Genomic DNA, 19392 nt, shown 5'->3' on the forward strand with positions numbered 1-19392 from the left:
CCATACATCCGGTTCATATAAATAGCTTGCTATGAATAGTGTTTTGGATTCGTTACACATATTTGCTGTCACCATATGTTTGGTGTACTGACACCACAAGCTGTCTGTGAACATGCATCACATCACTCTCAACTCACAGAAAGCATCCAGAAAGAATCATTACAATGTGTGTGTGTTTCTATTTCAGTGATGATGAAGTAAAGATGTTCAAAAATACATTTTAAATAAAAGCACTAAAAGGCTGCTGGAAATCATAAATACATTTGCATACATACATACGTACTATATGTTAAGTTGTAATAATATTGCACATTATGATTGTTTTACTGCATTTTTGATCAAATAAATCCAGCCTTGTTGAGCCTAAAATACTTCTTTCAAAAACATTAAAAAATCTCATAAATCACAAACTTCTGAACAATAGTGAACATTTAATAAACTACTTCAATTGTCTGTGCTTAGTCAGATTTACTGAATAGAAAGTGTTTGTGTGCCTGTCACCGCATGTGGAGCTTCAAGCCTGACAGAAGTCTTTTCAAACAATGGACATTTTTAAAACAATCGTCAATTGTGTTGATAAATCTGTTTACAATGACTTTTCAATGTGTGAGTCAAAATATACTCCGCATGAAACTCTTCATGCAGCTTTGCAGTCCTTTCACTAGCAATATGAATACTGTAAAACATGTCTAAACATGTATAAACGTAAATATTTTCAAAATATATACTGTGTGTGTGTGTATTTATATATACATAATAAATATACACAATACACATACATGTATAATTTAAACAAAAACTTTTATTTTGAATGTGATTAATCACGATTAATCGTTTGACAGCACTACTGATTAGTATACTAATTTCATATGCATTCCTTTATGTAATCATCTTTCTTAACCTGAAAACAGTTCCTGGTGGTGTGAGTGTGACAGCGATATAATGTAAAGGTTGTGAAAAGCCTGTTTTTGAACAGATCGAGGAACAGACAACACTGTCATCAAAAATAACTCTGCAGATGTCTGAGAGAAATATTGCCCAGAAAGAGCACACATGGTCTCTCCACATGTGACGAACGGGCCTCTATGCATTTCTGTTCTACGTCTCTCTCCCATTTTTCACATCCCTCTATTTTTTGGTCCAATGCTGTTCGTTATATCTGGTACCACCTGCAAAGCCTTTAATTAGCTCACATCTGCTTCGCTCTCTCCCAAACCAATGCACTTGGCGCCCCTCCACTGTAAAAGACCTCCCATCATGAAGCATAACCCCCCAAATCAAAAGGCCATCAGGACAAAAGGAAGCTAAAATTACTAATACTGGATTCCATGAAGATTGCAGAATGAGATGCCGTATTAGGAGCGGGTGCATTTTTATCTGACACACAGAGAATGGAGTCTTCAAACAAAACCCTCGTCATGTTGAGAGAAGCAAAACAACAGGGATTAAATATAGATTTCTCTGCTCTTTGTCAGCCAAGGCAATCTCAAAAACAAAAAGCAATCAATAATGCTCAAAAGAAAATGAGGAATGGGACAAAACCATTTTAAGAGCATTTCAGCAGGGACTTGTTTCCGTTCTGCTTTCAAGTCGAAATCTGTTTTTTTTTTTTTTTGCTTTGTGTTGCAGGCCTGCGCCGGAGCTACTCGTGCAGCGTTTGCAACGTAGTGCTGAACTCCATCGAGCAGTATCACGCTCATCTCCAGGGCTCCAAACACCAAAACAAGTGAGTGTGGATTTTCTGTCCTGAATGATATTCCCCTATTTCAAGTCTTTCCAAGAGACTGCTCGCTTGATAGTCAAGGAGACTTAATGGAGTTACCATTAATGTTTCATTTAAGTACAGTAGCAGAAATAAAAACAGAGAAATTTGAAAAAAAATAGATCAAATTTAATTTCTTACTTTTGATTCCACACATCTGTGTCTTGACAAATCGGACTGCAGTTTATGACATTGTAAAAATGTAATTGAATGCCATTGCAATATAGAAAAAGAAATGTGATTCCAAAAAATATAATTATTAGCATATTAGAATGTTTTCTGAAAGATTATGAGACACTAAAGACTTAAATAATGTCTGCTGAAAACTCAGCATTGCCGTGACGGGAATAAATTATACATATTTTAAATAGTTTAAAATATAATAAAATACAAAACAGTTTTTTAATTGCAATAATATTTTACAATATCACTGTTATATTACAAATTTGCATATACAGTATATGGACATTTTTAAAATGAAAAAAAAAGAGAGACAACAAAAATATTAATATCTTATCTAAACAAAATGGTTCCTGGAATGAAAATGTCAACCTCTAACTGTATCTTAGAATTACAAAATCATAAGAAAATAATCAAGTTCTGCTTTTACCAAGCTGTACTATAAACTAAAGGTTATTAGGCATTTTTTTTATTAAAAAAAAAGGACAAACCCATACTTCCTGTTTCACAACTGTTGTTTATCGATACAATCTTTAAACTCTTTCATCCTTCTCTTTAAATCTCTTTTTATCCCTCATGTCTTCTCTAAGATTGGCTTATCGGTCATATTTTTTATACTTAACCTGACATCTGCTTCTGTCCTCAAAGGGAATATCAGTGGTCGCCTCAGTTATCATAGTCTGCTCAGGTCTGCTGCCTCCTGTTGAGTTCAATAGAAATCACTGCGATACTGCCATAACTTTCCACACTGCACAGACAAATCATGCAGGATACCTTTATGTGTGCTGCTGACCGGTGGGATATCGGTGATTAAAACACTCTGACTTAAGGCTGCAATTTTAAAACATCAGTTTCTATCTTTCTTTGAACTCAAAGCACAGCTACCTACTAAGAACCATGGGATGCTACATTCCCATTAGCCTTCTTAAAGGGACAGTTAACTAAAAAAAACAACACCCTCATGTTGTACCATATGCAGTTTTTTTCTCACAAAAGGAGAGGTTTTGGAGGTCTTTTCCATAACTGCATCTGCCAACCACCAAAAAGAACAGAACGATATCAAAAAAGTCATTATTCCCCATCCGCTGTAGCTTTCAAATAAAAAATGTTTGCAAATAAATGAATATAAATATCATTGGTTCATGTGACTAAATGTAGTTATCAAACCAGATTGTTTATGCTTACTATAAACAGTCATTTGGAAATTAGAATTTCATCTTATTCTACTAAAGTCTCTTTAAGGGAGATTTTTAAGTAACCATGTAATGGAACAGTTTATTGAAATTTTAGACAAAATATTACAAAAAAAACTGCATGTGTTTTTTTTTGTTGAGTGTATTTGATACATCAGACTTTTATGGCTCATATAGTAGTATATAGGAAATATGGAGCTCATATTTCCACTTGTGGAGGAAGAAAACTCTTAAATTTATTCAGAGCAAAAAATATGCAATTTGGTGCAGATGCTGATATTTATATGGCAAAAATTAAGATAAAATTCTGATAGCTTGTAATTCATTAGAGGCCTTAGAAATGTGCATATCAAATATATACAGTATACTTTTGATTTGCATATCAAATATATACAGTAGGATTTGTTAACTTGACCAGCAAAATGTTTTTAACCAGCATCACAAGATTTTTTTTCTTTCTGATTAAGTGGAGGAACAGCAAAAAAAGTCATTATGCTTCACAAGCTAATTTTTGCTGGTAAACATTTTGGCTAAACATCTAGATTAGCCTTACCCATCAGGAAAGCTCATGCTAGACTACAGTGGTTATTTAAGCAGGTTGGTATAACATGATGTTTTCTATTCAGACCGAGGTGGGTAAACATTACCACCTGTGAGCACTTAGAAACAATTAAAGTCACTTCTTGTTTCTGTCTGGCAGAGCCCTCTGTGCATCAGCAGTGGTGTTTAGTTGATCTGCCACCCCGTTTGCCTCCAAATACACCCAACCGCCTCTAGCAGGACATGCCCATCAACCTCGTAATGAAATAAAAATGATTTAGAGCAAGAAAATGAAGAGAGAGGAAAAGAGGTAGCAGAGCTCCCACTGTTTGTCCAATCACACACACGGTTGACAGAAATGAACCCACCTTCATACAAGGAACTGTCAGGTTTAGAGCCTGTGGTGAAGGCGCTTTTTTATCGTCTTCACTTTGAGGCAGCTGGCCCATTTCTGCGAGCTACGTGAGACGACTGCAACCGCTTCCAGCAACCCCTAATTGCTCTTCACAATAAACCAATTGATTAACATGCCAACAGAGTCGGGGTTGGGCAGGAGGACTCCAGCTGAAATCCAAATCACTACTATCTTACAATCATTAATTGTAATTAGAGCTACATCCTCTCGTACGAGGAATCACTGACAGCCAGGAAGAGTATTGATTAAAGAGGATGTTTTCCTATCTTGTCGCTGCAGCGCGTCTCTGCGTATTCTGATTAAGTGGAGGAAAAGTTCATGTAAGGGTCTGTTTTGCATTAAGACAGTAAAAAAGAGCCGTTTTGTCTTGTAACCCCCCCTGCAGAACATCACCGCTCAGGATGCTGTTGTGGGAGGACAGCATTTCCGATCTGTGCCCAACACAAGCAGCTTCCTGCTACATACACATTAACTTTCTTTGTTGTAAACGAACCGCTGCAGTCCACAGAAGTTAACATGCTTGGCCAACCTGCATTTAGCAATGAATACAAACCTCAGCAAATGGAGAATATGTATTCATAATATAAAATGTGTATATACAGTGGGTACGGAAAGTATTCAGACCCCCTTAAATTTTTCACTCTTTGTTATATTGCGCTATCAGGTGGCCACGCATACGGTGCATTTTCAGTTCAGCACACTTAACCATCAGCATCTCTTCTGCATGAGCAGCATTTAGCCTCTTGCTTATATCAGAGTTTAGTTTCAAGGTGACACTGTAGGACAGCTGATGGGGCGTTCACACATAGTTGAGATTTCAGCAATTTGCAGTTTCCAGCAATGTGAGTGACAGCAAATCCTGATGGGATGCAATATGGGTGTGTCCTTCAATGCAAAAAAGTTGAAAAAAGTGTAATCTCATGCAAATGAAAAGAAAATATTCTATCAAAAACAGTGAATACACTGAAGTACACTAGTGTCACTATTATAAAATACTAAATCAACTATTATATTCACAATTTTTGTTTTGACAATTTAGTTGAACAACCGATGACAGACAAAGCTCTTTGCTTTAAATAAGATCTTTATGATATTCAAATTTTTAATACCATAGATATTGTATAATTCTTGTCACCAGTGTCAATATCACAAAATAACTAATACTAGCCAAAAATAAAAATAAAAACTCAAGCTCACTGAAGACAAGTAAACAATCAGCAATTAAATAAGAATAAGAAACTAATTACAAGCAATAGGACAAAAAATACAGGAGAAAAATAAAGTAATGCTACATACATTATATAAAGTAATCAAATGTATAAAATCACTGCATATTCTTCACTGTGTAAATTAAATATATATTTCTTCTTATTGAAATTACAAAAGTGATTCAGTTAAGAGCAGTGAGAGATTTTCTCTTTTTTGTTGATTGATTGACATGAACGACAGGAATATTAGACTGCTGTCACTTTAAGAGCTGCCCAGATCCAATATACACTTACACGTTTACTTTCTTAGCTGTTTGCTTTCACCTAAGAACAATAGTCCAAAATAGGGCTGCATGATATATCGTTTCAGCATTGATATCGCAATGTGCGCATCCGCGATAGTCACATCGCGACAGCTGTCGTGTCACGCCGCAATAAAGTCTGTCTACACTGGACGTGGTAGATAAATGCCATTCCTTTGAGCATTCTATTCATTCTATTCAAGAATCCTGAAAAAGTCTATCATAAATTGCACAAAAATATTAAGCACCACTGTTTTCAACACTGATAATAATAATTTAAAAAGGTTACCTGAGCATCAAATCAGCATTTTAAAATGATTTCTGAAGGAACATGTGACACTGGAGACTGGAGTAATGGCTGCTGCTGCCATGAAAGGAATACATTACAATTTAAAATGTAATAAGATAGACAACAGTTGTTTTAAATTGTAATAATATATTTCACAATATTGCTGTTTTACTCTCTTTTTGATCAAATAAATGCAGTCTCGGTGAGCATAAGAGTACGGAAGAGGATTAGGGCCAAGCAATAAAAAAATAAATAAAACCATCCTCAGATTAAAGTCATTACATTTCGAGAAAAAACTTGGGAGATTAAAAAAAAGTTAAAATAAAATGTTGAGAATAAACTTAAGTTATGAGAAAAAAAGTTGTTACATTTCGAGAAAATTTTTCTCTGAATTTAACACGTTTTTTTCTCGTAAATTAACGAGTTTATTCTCAACATTTTATTTTGACATTTTCTCTAAAAAAGTTTTTTCTAAAAAAACTATTGTGGCAATTGTCACGACACTAGACAAATAAATATGAATTAATACTAACTATTTGAATGTATAATTCAATTTTACATATTTAATCTTTTTTACTGCAGTATAATGACAACAAAATTCCAAATGTTAAATTTTTAAAAAATGTTAAAGTTATCACACTTTTTTTTTTTTACAAAAATGTTATATATAATTTATATTAATATGCATATGAATATATCCATATTAATTGTATAATACTAATATTATAATATATAAAAAATATAATCTAGTAAATTTAGAGGAATATAACAGGATCAGCATTAAAAAGTGTGAAAACACCTGCTTTAAAGGACACACGTTAAATTACTGGTGTGTTTCTCTGAAGTGAAACGTTTGAGAAGCAGGATATTTAAGCAAAAGTTTCCATTTGCTCTCTATTTAATCTCAGTGGTGTATAAGAAACAACTGATACACTAAAGTGACCTAATTTGTGATTTTCTTTCCAACAGCATGCCTTAGATGCATTGTGCTCATAAGAGTTGCACTTTAAGTATGTTACCTAGGAACTTGTGGTCTCCAAAACAGACAATAAGCACTCTGATTTCAGTTCATTTCCTCCTGCAGTTGCAGACACTGGCTCGTCTCTAACATTCCCTCCCTCTAATATTCTCCATCAAAACAGCAGGTGAAAATGGATCCTACTGCCTCAGTGTAAACTCTGTCATGCGTTTCAGTTGTTGGATTGCCAGTTGGATGTGCTCTGCAGGTGAAAGTCAAGAAGAGTTAAACACATGCATTTGGGAGCTGAAAGCACATCCTCTTTACCGGATCCCCTCTCCACCCACTAGAGTATATGAGCAGTACAGAGTAGAAGCGTGGAAGTGGAGTTGCCCGATTTAGCCTGGAGCAAGGAGTGGTTTGGTTGAAAGTCAGAGTGCCTGTGTTTTCTCTTGCTCCAGGATGGCTCTGATATAGCTCTGCATATCATTTTAACGGGCCATTATGCAAGAATTAATAAAGTAATAGCAGCCAGAATGGGAAAATAAACATAGATTGTATTATTAATGGAGAGAAAACTATCAAAAATACAAAATATACAGTGAAGATCAAAGACAAATGTACGCAGGTGTAGAGACAACCAAATAGTCATTGTGGACTTTTCTTTTTTTTGACTTTTTTTTTTAGTACTACAACATCAGAAGTGAATCTGGTTTGTGAAACACTTTTTTTTATTAAATGTAATTACTTGCAATTTAGAGTCCACAGATAATACAATACTTGTAAATTTTTTATACTGCATAAATCAAATAAATTGCATAAAAATATGCTATGGAAACCAGACTACTCTCTGTTTTCAGAGGGGTAGTCTATTAAAATACTATAAAAATACAAATCAAAAACAAGCAATACAATAATATAAAGCAAAAACAAAATGTAAAGTGACATTATATTTCGTAATTCCTTCAACAAATATCATTCTTATTTAAGAACCAGAAAGCGAAAACCTGGATATTCAAATCCATTTGAAAAAAAAAAAAATCTAAAATCATTTTCTAGTTATGTCTAGCTCTGAAATATTTTATCAGGTACAAATTGCAATTTGTGAATTAAAAAAAATGTAGAAGTATACCTTTAGAAAACCCTGTAATCATAAACAGAAAAGTCATGTAAATTAATTGGTGTAAAAAATGTAAACCCTGAAGAATATTTAGCTATTGAAAGCTCTCAAATTATGGAATGTAATTATGTAAATCATTTGTAATTATTTTCTTGAATTATTTTAATATATTGGGGGCTTTGGAGTCAAACAGGTTGAAAACTACTGATAGATAAGCATCATTCACAAAACAGTATAAAAACGGAACATTATAAAAGTGAATGATATTTTTGAAAACAACATAAAGGACTTTCCTATAGGACTTTACAGACTTCTGCCTCTTGAAAAGCTCAATATCGGGTGGATTTTGATTGGCTGTCATTGTTTTTATTCATCACCTGGAGAAAATCTGAAAGTGATTCCAAATATATTGTTCCTCTATATCATTTTAGTTGTGGTGCGGACTTCCCTTTTCTCATAGCATTGCAACGATTATATACTTATCGTTATAGTTATCATCCTTGGTGTGAACGGCCCTTCACACTTGAAAGCGTGAAGATTTCTCTCACCTTTGAGCACAGAGACACGCAAAGTAGAAAACCTGGAGCGGAGTGATTACAGAACACTTTGAGCGAGGAGTGCAAATATCTGCTGCTCCAGTCCACTCATCGTCACAGCACTCTGCTTTTTTTTCTTCCCGCTAAGTGTGTTTTCTTATCTCCTTTACAGCTCAGGAGCACACGGGTCTGGCCTGCTGTGATTACACATCCTTTATCTTCCAGGCAGACCGGCTCCGGCCTCGCTACATCACTCGACTGGGCTTTCACCTGAGCTCTGTTTGCTCATCAGCACTCTCAAGGAGATTTTTAGTACGTGGCCAGCGGTTGGATAAGTCAGTGATTTAGTGCGGGCGAGAGCAGGACTGCTGACAGTGTGGTGTTTTACTACAGACGGTGAGGACAGGGCACAAGAGAGCTCAGGATTCGGTGTTCGGTGACCCATTTTCTGGGTGTGACGATAATGTGAGTGAAGATACCTTTGTCTCACCCTGTGACAAAAATGGAAAAAGGGGGAGAGAAATAGAGGATGAAAGCAGACGGCAAGAGAATGAGGTTGCAGAAGGAGGAGGAGGAGGAGGAGGAGGGGGGCAGGATGCTTGAACAGTCGTGCTGATTGATTAGATGAGAGAAGTGTAATCGGAGCCCTTCTCGCTGATGTTTAGACCCTCTCCTCCTGCTATCGATCCCTTGGGTTGCCTGGAACAAGATAGGAAGTTCCAGCTCATTGGGCTCCCTCTACCTGTGTAATCACTCTCCCCAACTGCAGTCCCATTCCTCAGAGGAAACCCAGAAGACAGGGGCTGTGCTCTGGTGGGACAGAGCTGATCTGTTGAGACAAGACGAGCTCAGGCTTTTCAGCCCGTAACAAAAAATGACACCGTGTCTTGTCGGGAATGGGATAAGAGTGTTACAATAAGGCATTATATGCAGTTGAGAACACTGTACAGTACACAAGTATGCAAACGCAGATGCTTCTAGCTATGCAAGCTCAAATGTCACATGTTGTTGTTTTTCAAAAACATTTAAGAACAAAATTTATGATGCAACACAAGTGGGTGTTTCTTTAGCGTCTGTGACTTATTTCCCAGGGGTTGATTTTTAATCTAATGAACATTTTTCTTGTTATATGAATATCCCATTAAAAAAAAGTTTTAAAAAATCGTTCATGGAACATGATCTTTACTTAATATCCTAATGATTTTTGGCATAAAAGAAAAATCGATATTTTTGACCCATATAATGTTTTTTTGGCTATTGCTACAAATATACACAAGCAACTTAAGCCTGGTTTTGTGGTCCAGGGTCATATGTGTGTGTGTGTGTTTAAATAAATATATATTACATTTTACATATATTTATTTTTTATTACTTTATGTAATTGCAATTTTAGTAATAAAATTGCAATTGCAATTTAAAATGTAATTTTAAAAAGTTTGCTGTGTTTGTTTGTTGGCCACAAATTGCCCAAAACGTTGTAAATGTATATCAATATGGCTTAAAGAAATAAATAAACAAATTAATTCATAATAGTTCATTAATATGCCAATTGCTTGTATTATTTTGTGTAGCGTCCTTGGATTCTTGACTGTCTGGTGTATTTTGTTTGCCAGTTGCTTGTATTATTTTGTGAAGCCTCCATGGGTTCTTGAAAGGTGCTATAAAAATACAAATTGTTATTGTTATTATTATTACTAATAATAATAATTTTATATATAATTACTAATAATAATTGTATATATTTTAGTTTGGTACCATTTCACTGCAAAATATAAAAATCAAATATTTAAGAACCAAATTATAGTAATAATTAATATTTTATTAATCATGCATCCCTACCTGTAAGTATGCACAAAACAACTGCATGCTTGATTGGTAAAACATTCACATCTACATTTGCATTCTAGCATCAACTATGTTTCTGGCCTCAGAGTTCACCTGGCTCACTCCAGGGGAGCAGGAACTCATTCCCAGAGAAGATTGCTCATGATGGACAGGCACGAATGAGTTTCATCTCATCTTGCTCTTATATAACTGAGGAATGAGCTGCCTAATGTGCCGCTGGGTGCCGGACAAGAGAGAGTGGCTTTGGGGATTAAATCATCCCGTCTCCAGGGTACGAAGGGACGACAGCTGAAGCGGACGCAGCTCCTGCTGGATGCACGTGGAGTCGTGTAAGGAGCTTTGGTGGGGTGACGAGTATTCGGCTGACAGTCACTGGGGATTAGTTCCCAGCGCAGCACAGGCATAAAGAGAGGATGGCTGTAAAAACAAATTTCTCTTCCCGTCCTTCAGTGGGGGCTAGCGTGGGTCTTTAATCTGACTGCCTTCCTCTATTGCGTTTCAGCTCTCTCAACCTTTCCTGCTGCATCTTAGAAGTCTCGCAAAACTCCCGGCTTTGCATTAAAGACAAGTTGCTTTTAGCAGTGTAATATCTGTGCAATATTTAATGCTAAAAATGTGATGTATGAGCATGAGAGTGCAAATCATTGTTTTTAAGCTTCCAAGGATCACTGGCATTCATAAAGCTAAGTATAGTTAAATAATTAAAAATAGCATCCGAATAAAGAGAAAAAACCCTCCTCAGACTCTAAACTCACTCGGGTTGCCAGATTGAGGACATGCAGCAACAGGAACGAACACAATTGACAAGGCGAAGAGCCTTACACTGCAGGTTCATGAGTTAATTTATCTGTGTTTTAAATGGATGCAGAGACTTTTTAGGTTAGGTAGAATCTGCAATCTCTAACCCAGTTCATTTGGTGCCTTCCATGGCTGTAATACGCGGTGTTTTCCGCCAACTGGCAACCTGAGGTGTCGAAATACTATTGGGTAAATTGGCAGTGGGCGGAATCACAAAGACCAAAACAAAAATAGAAATCCTGACACAGAATGCTCATTTTAAAGTAGCGTTGTTTTTTGTAGAATGTGAACTTTTTTAGAATGTGAAAGCATGTTTTTTTTTTATATCTGCAAATATATTTAAAAAAAGTATTTTTATGCTTTAGTACAGTCAAAAAAATACATACACCACTTTTAAAGACCAGTTGCTTTTAGTAGTGCAAATAGATGTAAAATTTTTCATCTTTGAACTGTGATTTATGAGAGTTCAAGTGGTCATTTTTAAGCTCTCATCTCTAGCATTCATAAAGTTGAAGCATAATTAAATCTTTAAAAATAATATCCACATTTTGTTTATAATTTTTTTTTTATTTAGTCATTTAGCAGATGCTTTTATCCAAAGCGACTTACAAATGATGACAACAAAAGCAGTCAAAACTAACAAAAGAGCAACAATATATAAGTGCAAATGACACGTTTCGGTTAGCCTATTAAGAGCATAATTTTAGTGGCCCATCCCTGAAATGTTTTTTTTTTTAACTGTGCATTTTTAATTTTCCATTGCCATTCAAAAGTTTAAAGATGCTTTTTTTTTAGATACAGACAAGTTGTATTTAGTAGCACAATATCTGAGCAATTTTCATCTTTGAAATGTGATAAATGAGCATGAGACTGCAAATTGTCATTTTTAAGATTGCACACATCACTAGCATTCATAAAGTTAAAACATAGTTAAGTCTTTAAAAATAGCATCTCTTAACTCTCTTGGAATTGTGCCTCTTATACACTACTTAGTGAAATCCTAGTTAGGACTTATTTGTCTGAATTATGCTTCTTAATATTGCTATAAAAGCTGGCATATTTCAGTTTTGTAATGGTGCTTCCTACCCTCATAATGGATTCAAGACACTTTAGCAAACAGTTCAACTCAAATTCCCTTAGTTTCATCATTTACTCATGATGCATGAGTTAGTTTATGAGAACACTGGATATTAGAAGTGGTTCTTTTCAGTGTGATTACGAAAAAGATTCCTCAGGATGCTGAGCAATAACGCTTGGATTTCACACCTTGTTAGGTCTAGTGTGTAAATACACTTTAAACGAGAGAGTGCGTGTTAGTGTTCACCAGGGAGGGATCTAAAAGAAGTACCATCATATATTGCATTCCCTGATATTGTCTTTCAGTAATCGCCTAGATTGTTCACTTCAGAGGAGGAATATAAGCTGAATGGCTGTTTTGAGATGCTTTCAAGAATCCATAGTAAACTTTATTAGTAGAATCCTGACAGGTAGTGAATAATGAAGGTACACTAAGCCTATTTTTTAGGCTACATGTGACACATTTTGTATCTCTTAATTTGTCTATGCCACCCTGGTCAAAGCTGAACTGGCTATTTATTTAGGTAAAAAAAATGCACAATGCATATCTCACAAACATAGTGTTGTCAACCCAAGGGAAGCATCTAACATTAGTACCGTCACATTGTGTTCCATGATATTGCCTTTCAGCACTTGTGCAACTCTGCACTCATCATCATCGCCTAGATCTTTCACTTCAGGGGAGGACAGAGGAAAATAAGCTAAAGTGGTCTAGCTCACACAGGCCCTCCCTCAGGGTTTGTTTTCCTCTTGGCCCAGCATGCAACACTTAAAAATATGTGCTGGTAGAGAAGCATGAAGGATAAACTATAATTTGAGATGCTAAATGGTGCAGTAAGATTCCTCTCCAATTACTTTCAAACTTTTCTCCCTGTGCCCATGCGTCAATAAACTCAGTATCGACTAAGGTTAAACTGGTCACTTTTTGTGCAATGAGAATGGCATCCAAATAAAGAGAAGTCATTCTGAGACTGCATAATGGAGTGTAATTTTGAGTGGCCTGTCCCTGAAAAGTCTGGGAATTTTTTTAAATAAATAAATACACACATGCATACAATTATTCAAAAAGAATGCATTCAATTGATCTTTAGTGAAAAGTTACACTGAAGACTTGTAAATTAAGAAAATATAAATAAATTCTGTTCTTTGAACAGAATCCAGAAAAATCCTGAAAAAAAATCATATTCTCACAAACATTTTAAGCAGTACAGCTGTTTTCAACATTGAAAATAATAGGAAATGTTTCTTAAGCACCAAATCAGTATATTAGAATGATTTCTGAAGGATCTTGTGACGCTGAAGACTGGAGTAATGATGCTGAATATTTAGCTTTGCCATCACAGTAGTAAATTACATTTAAACATATATTAATGTGCCCCTATTATGGGTAATGAAAGGTTCATATTTTGGTTTTGGGAGTCCCCAACAACAAGTTAATGCATGCAAGGTCAAACACTTTCATTGTCTTATAATATGCATTTATTTTTACCTTACTTACTCAACGACTCCCAAATGATTCGCTCAACAATGCATTCTTCCAAACCCCTCCCCAGCCTAGCATACAGAGTAGGCATGGGCCGATTACCGGTTTCAAGGTATACCGCGATTTGAAAATTTTACGGTTTCAAAACCACTAATATTTTCCTTTATACCGTTCCTGCGGTATGCACTGTTTTTCAGGTCTCCTCAAAGACTGAAAATGTAGGAATCCCTCAGGTTGAGTGCAGTGTAGAGAGCAACACAACCCTCCTCCTGTTGGTGCGAGCGAGCGGTCAATCACGTGTGTGTAGGATGGCCGAACTTAAGGAGCTGCCCCTTTACATTTAATTTACGCAAATTAAATTTTTTGTCTTATTGCAACTCGTCTCTGTTCTGGACTTGCACAAACTGCGTTGCAATGCAATCGTTTTCCAAAATGTAATTTATGTGAAAATATGAAGTCTGTAAACGCACGTTAACACAGGCCAGAGACGTTGAAGACAGACGCACAGAGAAAAATACTGTAGCAGGCAGATCACTCACTGTTCATGATGCACGAACTATTGGAAGAAAATCCTCAATAAAAAAATATTGATTTGGGGGTTTATATGAATATGTTTCTGAGGGGAACTGACTGTCTTCAGAAAAGTTTACGTGGTATTTTCTTTTCATCTCGTCTCTGTATAGTTCATATTAAAGAAGTGTTTCAGCGCAGCGCTGCTTTGTTTACAGCGGTAACCAAGGAAACGCTGTATCTGGTGTTCCATGAGCGCCTCCTGCTGTCAGAAAGTGAATCTGCATCTCATTCAGAGCTTCTGCTGTTTGTTTCGTTCAGGCATGTAGTATAATGCTGCGTTCACGCCATTATTTTAATTACCGTAATTTCGAGATAACAGCACGTGACGTTCTACTCGGAGCTGTTCATGTCCTCGGACTCGGAATTATGCTTTTCTATGGCAACACTATCAACGCCTAAACAGAGCCTGCGGTGGTCAGGTGGTACAGCAGTCACGTGGTACAAATCGTAGCACTCAGATTACTCCCAGTTCACAAGTTGTAATTACGAGTTCTACGAGGACGTGAACGCTTTTTACAAGTTGGAATCTCGTAATTACGGGAATTCCGATATGACGTGAACACACCTTAATTTCACAAAGCTAGTTAGAACATTCTGTTTTTGCTTCAAATTGGGTTATTATTAAATCAAATTCTGTATATGAAATGATGCGCTTCTCGTCCAGTGTGCGACCGCCTTTCAGAAATGCAACAAGAAAAGAGCGCAGCGAGAGTGACTGATATCAACAAAATAAAATATAGCTAAATTTAATTCAAATGAAAATCCTCATTAGAAATGCATCATCACACAATCGGTCTGCGCACAAAACCAACAAATGTAATGTTTAATGTAAGCCAACACACCATGACAGCGCTCACAGCAAAACAACTTAGAGACAGACACTTCATTACAAACAAGCAGTGTTTAAAATAAATAGTATTATTATTGGCACAGCGGCCCAGTAAATGTCCTCACTTACGTTATTTGCAGCTTCCATCGTGACGTGAATAATAGCTAGTTAGTTTATCAGCGTATATATTTTTTTTTCCGATAAAGATCCCACAGCTGGCAGAACTCGTAAATTATTACTTTTTATTAAAAATAAAATTTAAAAGTTTGTCATTTAAAAAAATATTTAACAAATTTAAATATTGTTTTTACAATAGTTTAAGCCCTCTCTGAGGGCCTTTTGGACCCTGACAGTTCTCCACTGCTGATAAAGCAGCGTTTGCTATTTTTACCGCTCCAAAAGCGGCACCTAGTGGCAAAGAATGACTTTGCATTTTCATTCAGACCAATGTGAAAAGACCAACAAGTGGGCGGGCAATATCATGCTAATGTTTCATGTTGAGGTCAACATTCAGCTTGGGATTCATTTTAAAAATGACTCGTTTCAATGATTCGGAGTCGACTCTTTCTTTTGAGAGACAATAACTTTATACACGATGCACTTTCAGATTTAAAACTTTGCAGGATGTTTTCATTCACTTAGAGCTGTGTTACACACTGCATGAAAGGTAATTTTCAAAAAAATCCATAATAGGTGCACTTTAAAATAGAAAATTGTTATTTTAACTGTGGAAATTCCAAAAGGAAAAAAAAACATTAAAATTAGTTATTTAAAAAATAATTTAATTAAATGAAATAAAATACAATTATTTAATAATAATTTAACATTTTTTTTTTAATTTGGGGATTCAGTGTTTCATTGTATATGTATATACATGTAAAGCTAAATATATTTATGATTATACAAGTCATGTTCAATTAATCACGATTAATCAAAAAACTTCACCTTCAACGGAGTTCAATATACCATAGTCCATTTTTTAAATAAATAAATAGGCCAACTATTTTTCAGCAAGGATGCATTAAATTGATCAAAAGTGACAGTAAAGGCTTTTAAATTTCAAAAAGTTACAATGTTATGTGCAATTAATCATGGTTAATCAGAAAGTGTATAAATAATTACACATTCAACAAATTTACGTAATTAAAATGGGAATGTGTGCATTGATGATTGTCATTTAGAGTCATATAAAAGAGTTGCATATACCATAGACCATCACTACTACACAGATACGTAGATTTCAATGATGTATTGATTGCTGAACTAAAAATAGCCCCTGTTCACCTGACACAAGCTTACATTGCCTGTCTGCACAGTTTCAAAAAGTTGCCAATATGTCAGGGCCCTTAAGATAAAGCGCATTCTTCTGCAGGCCAGCAAGCTGTCCAACCTCAGCCAAAGACAGCGAAAAGAAACCAAAGGCACACCAATACTTCACCAGGATCTCGAGAGATGAGTCAACAGCTGACAGGGTTTTTTAAAGCTCATGTAAATAGGGACCCGGGAGTGTCCAGAGCGAGTCTGGCCTCACAGCGACGCTGAAGGGGAAGGCTGATGTCAGTTCCTCTTTCTTCTGCTGTCACTCCAGTGGATTGGAGCGGATACAAGAGGATCGTGACCCCTCTGGCGCCCTCACATACAAACACCTCTGACTCATTTTGGCAATGGCTGATTGTGATGGCAGTTCCCCTTCACCTGGGATGTCAGGGTTGGCACAGTTTCCAAGGTGACGGCTGTCTCCATGACTAACTAAACACAGTAGAATCCGTGACCACACACACAGAGTATATCCACACCATACAAACATGTGCTACTGCGTTTCTCGTTAAAACACACGCCAGTCTTTTGATAAAACATCTGCAGATCTAGTATACAGTAATATCTTGCAGGCATATTAAACAGTTTTGTTGTCACAGGTATAAATTACATTTTAAAATGTATTAAAGGAATAGTTCAACCAAAACTGAAAATGTGCTAAGAATTGACTCACCCTCAGTCCATCCAAGATGTAGATTAATTTGTTTCTCCATAAGAACAAATATGGAGAAATTTAGCATTACATCACTTGCTCACCAATGGATCATCTGCAGTGAATGGGTGCCGTCAAAATGAGAGTCCAAACAGCTGATAAAAACATCACAATAATCCACAAGTAATCCAAACAACTTCAGTCCATCATTTAACTTCTTGTGAAGCAAAAGGCTGCATGTTTGTAACAAACAAATCCAGAATTGTTAAACTTCAATCCATTGCTTGCAGATAAAATACAAGTCCTTTATCCATAGTATTGCTTTCTCCAGTAAAAAGACGTCTTGTCTGAATCAGGAGAGAAATATGCACAGATCAAGCACAGTTGACAAGCGAATACAGTCCAAAAGAGTTCTAAAAAATATATGCTAGATGTTTTAGATGTGAATGAACAACTAGAGGAAGGACATTTTCACTGGAGGAAGCGTTATCATGGATTATGGACTTGCATTTTAGGCAGAAGTGACTAAAAAAAAAGTTAAAATATCTTAATGATGGATTTGTTTCTTACAAGCACACTTTTCACTCTATAAAACATTAATTGTTGGACTGGAGTTGTGTGGATTACTTGTTGATGTGTTAATCAGCTGTTTGGACTCTCATTCTGACGGCCCCCATTCACCGCAGGTTATCAATTGGTGAGCAATGATGTAATGCTAAATTTCTACAAATCTGCTCTGATGAAGAAACAAACCCATCTACATCTTGGAAAGCCTGAGGGTGAGTAAATGTTCAGCAAATTACATTTTTGGCTAAATGATTCTTTCAAAATGGAAAACAGCTATTTTAAATGCTAATAATAATATTTCACAATAATAGAGTTTTACAATTTTTTTGATCAAATAAATGCAGTCTTGGTGAGCATAAGAGACTTGTTTATATAACCCCAAACTTTAGATCCATAGTGTATATTGGTGATAAGCTGGTCTTTTCAGCAGGGAAATTTAGCAATTGTTAGCATAAGTAAAGCCAAATCTCAGAGTTGCACATTAATGATTGCCTCGTTTATCTTTTTAACTTTCTTGTTTAACTTTCTTTCTCACTTTGCTCTAAACACATATATTTTGGTCTCCCGTTGGCTTACTAAGCTCAGATATTTTACAATTATTTCTTATGTTTGGGAGGAAATAAGAAAGAATCCAAAAGAAGGGGGAAAAAACATATAAACGTCTGGAGGAGTGAGGTGCAGAAAGTTAAAGGTTCTTTCTATTGCTGGCTCTATTAAAATCTGTATTTCTGTCAGAATGATTGAAGATTGGTCTTTGTTTATGAGCCATCAAAGAAACTAGGTTAGGTATGGGGCCGAAACTCTGCAAATTGTATTCACTGTATTGTGCTCAATGAACTGAGTCACTCTATTCCCTCATGGCAGCTCTGATATTCTCTTTATAACTCTGTGGGCGAATTGACTAAACACTTCTGCCACTTTAGCATGCAGTATTTCACACCAAACTCATGCATCTTATTTGCATGGCATCTGCAGTCCAGCTTTGCAAGCACAGTGTAAAAAAGGCCTCAATACTGAATGCATTGTGCTATTACTATTCACATAAGGCTGGTGGTAAACAGAATGTTAAAAGAGACACTCGTTTACTTTTCTACCAATCTGGGCAGCATCAAATTATAATGATGCCAAATTAGGATCAAGTGATAGAGGATAATGGATAAACTATAGACAAACAAACAAAATTGTAGCTTATCACAGGGGCAGTTCCTTCAAACATACACATTACACTTTTAGCCCATAAATAATGCATATGGTTACCTTAAGGGTGCATATAAGCACATTAAGGCAGGGGTTTTTCAAACTTCTGGATGTGAGGGATCCTCTAATATGAAGATCCTCTTGCAAAGGACACATATCCTAAAATATAAAGGCAGCCATATATTTTAAGACACATTAATACTGAGAAAAATACACAAGTATGCTTTTTTTTATCATTTTACCCTTGTGCAGCTCATAGTTTAATAAAATTCCTGCCTTGGACTATTATTAAGGTTTTTTTAGGACTATTATTATGTTGTAATGTTTGGTTGACCAATTAGCAGAGAGGGGCGTTTCATTCGAATGAATGAAAGATGTAGAGATCGAATATTCAAGTTGTTTGTTCGTTTTCTATCCCTGAATGTAAAAACAAAAAATTAAGCCGGATTCTTGATTTTTCGTTTTGTTTGAATAATTGAAAAACGAAATATGTGCCGTTTTTCATTTTTCAGATTTCAATATTAAAACAAAAATTTATTGGACGGAAGATA

At 35.8% G+C, this 19392-nt stretch overlaps 1 long non-coding RNA gene across 1 annotated transcript in view; it reads left to right on the forward strand.

Moving 5' to 3' along the window:
• Positions 1-1632: 1632 nt before the first annotated feature.
• The window catches only part of LOC107601055 (uncharacterized), a 19489-nt gene continuing 1729 nt past the window's right edge, over positions 1633-19392 (forward strand). Inside the window, exon 1 of the long non-coding RNA XR_001610880.1 lies at positions 1633-1726. This is a non-coding gene — a long non-coding RNA (uncharacterized lncRNA). The remainder of the gene's footprint in view (positions 1727-19392) is intronic.

This window comes from Sinocyclocheilus grahami, unplaced genomic scaffold (assembly GCF_001515645.1).
Source record: "Sinocyclocheilus grahami isolate Dianchi unplaced genomic scaffold, SAMN03320097.WGS_v1.1 scaffold297.1, whole genome shotgun sequence".
Taxonomy (NCBI): domain Eukaryota; kingdom Metazoa; phylum Chordata; class Actinopteri; order Cypriniformes; family Cyprinidae; genus Sinocyclocheilus; species Sinocyclocheilus grahami.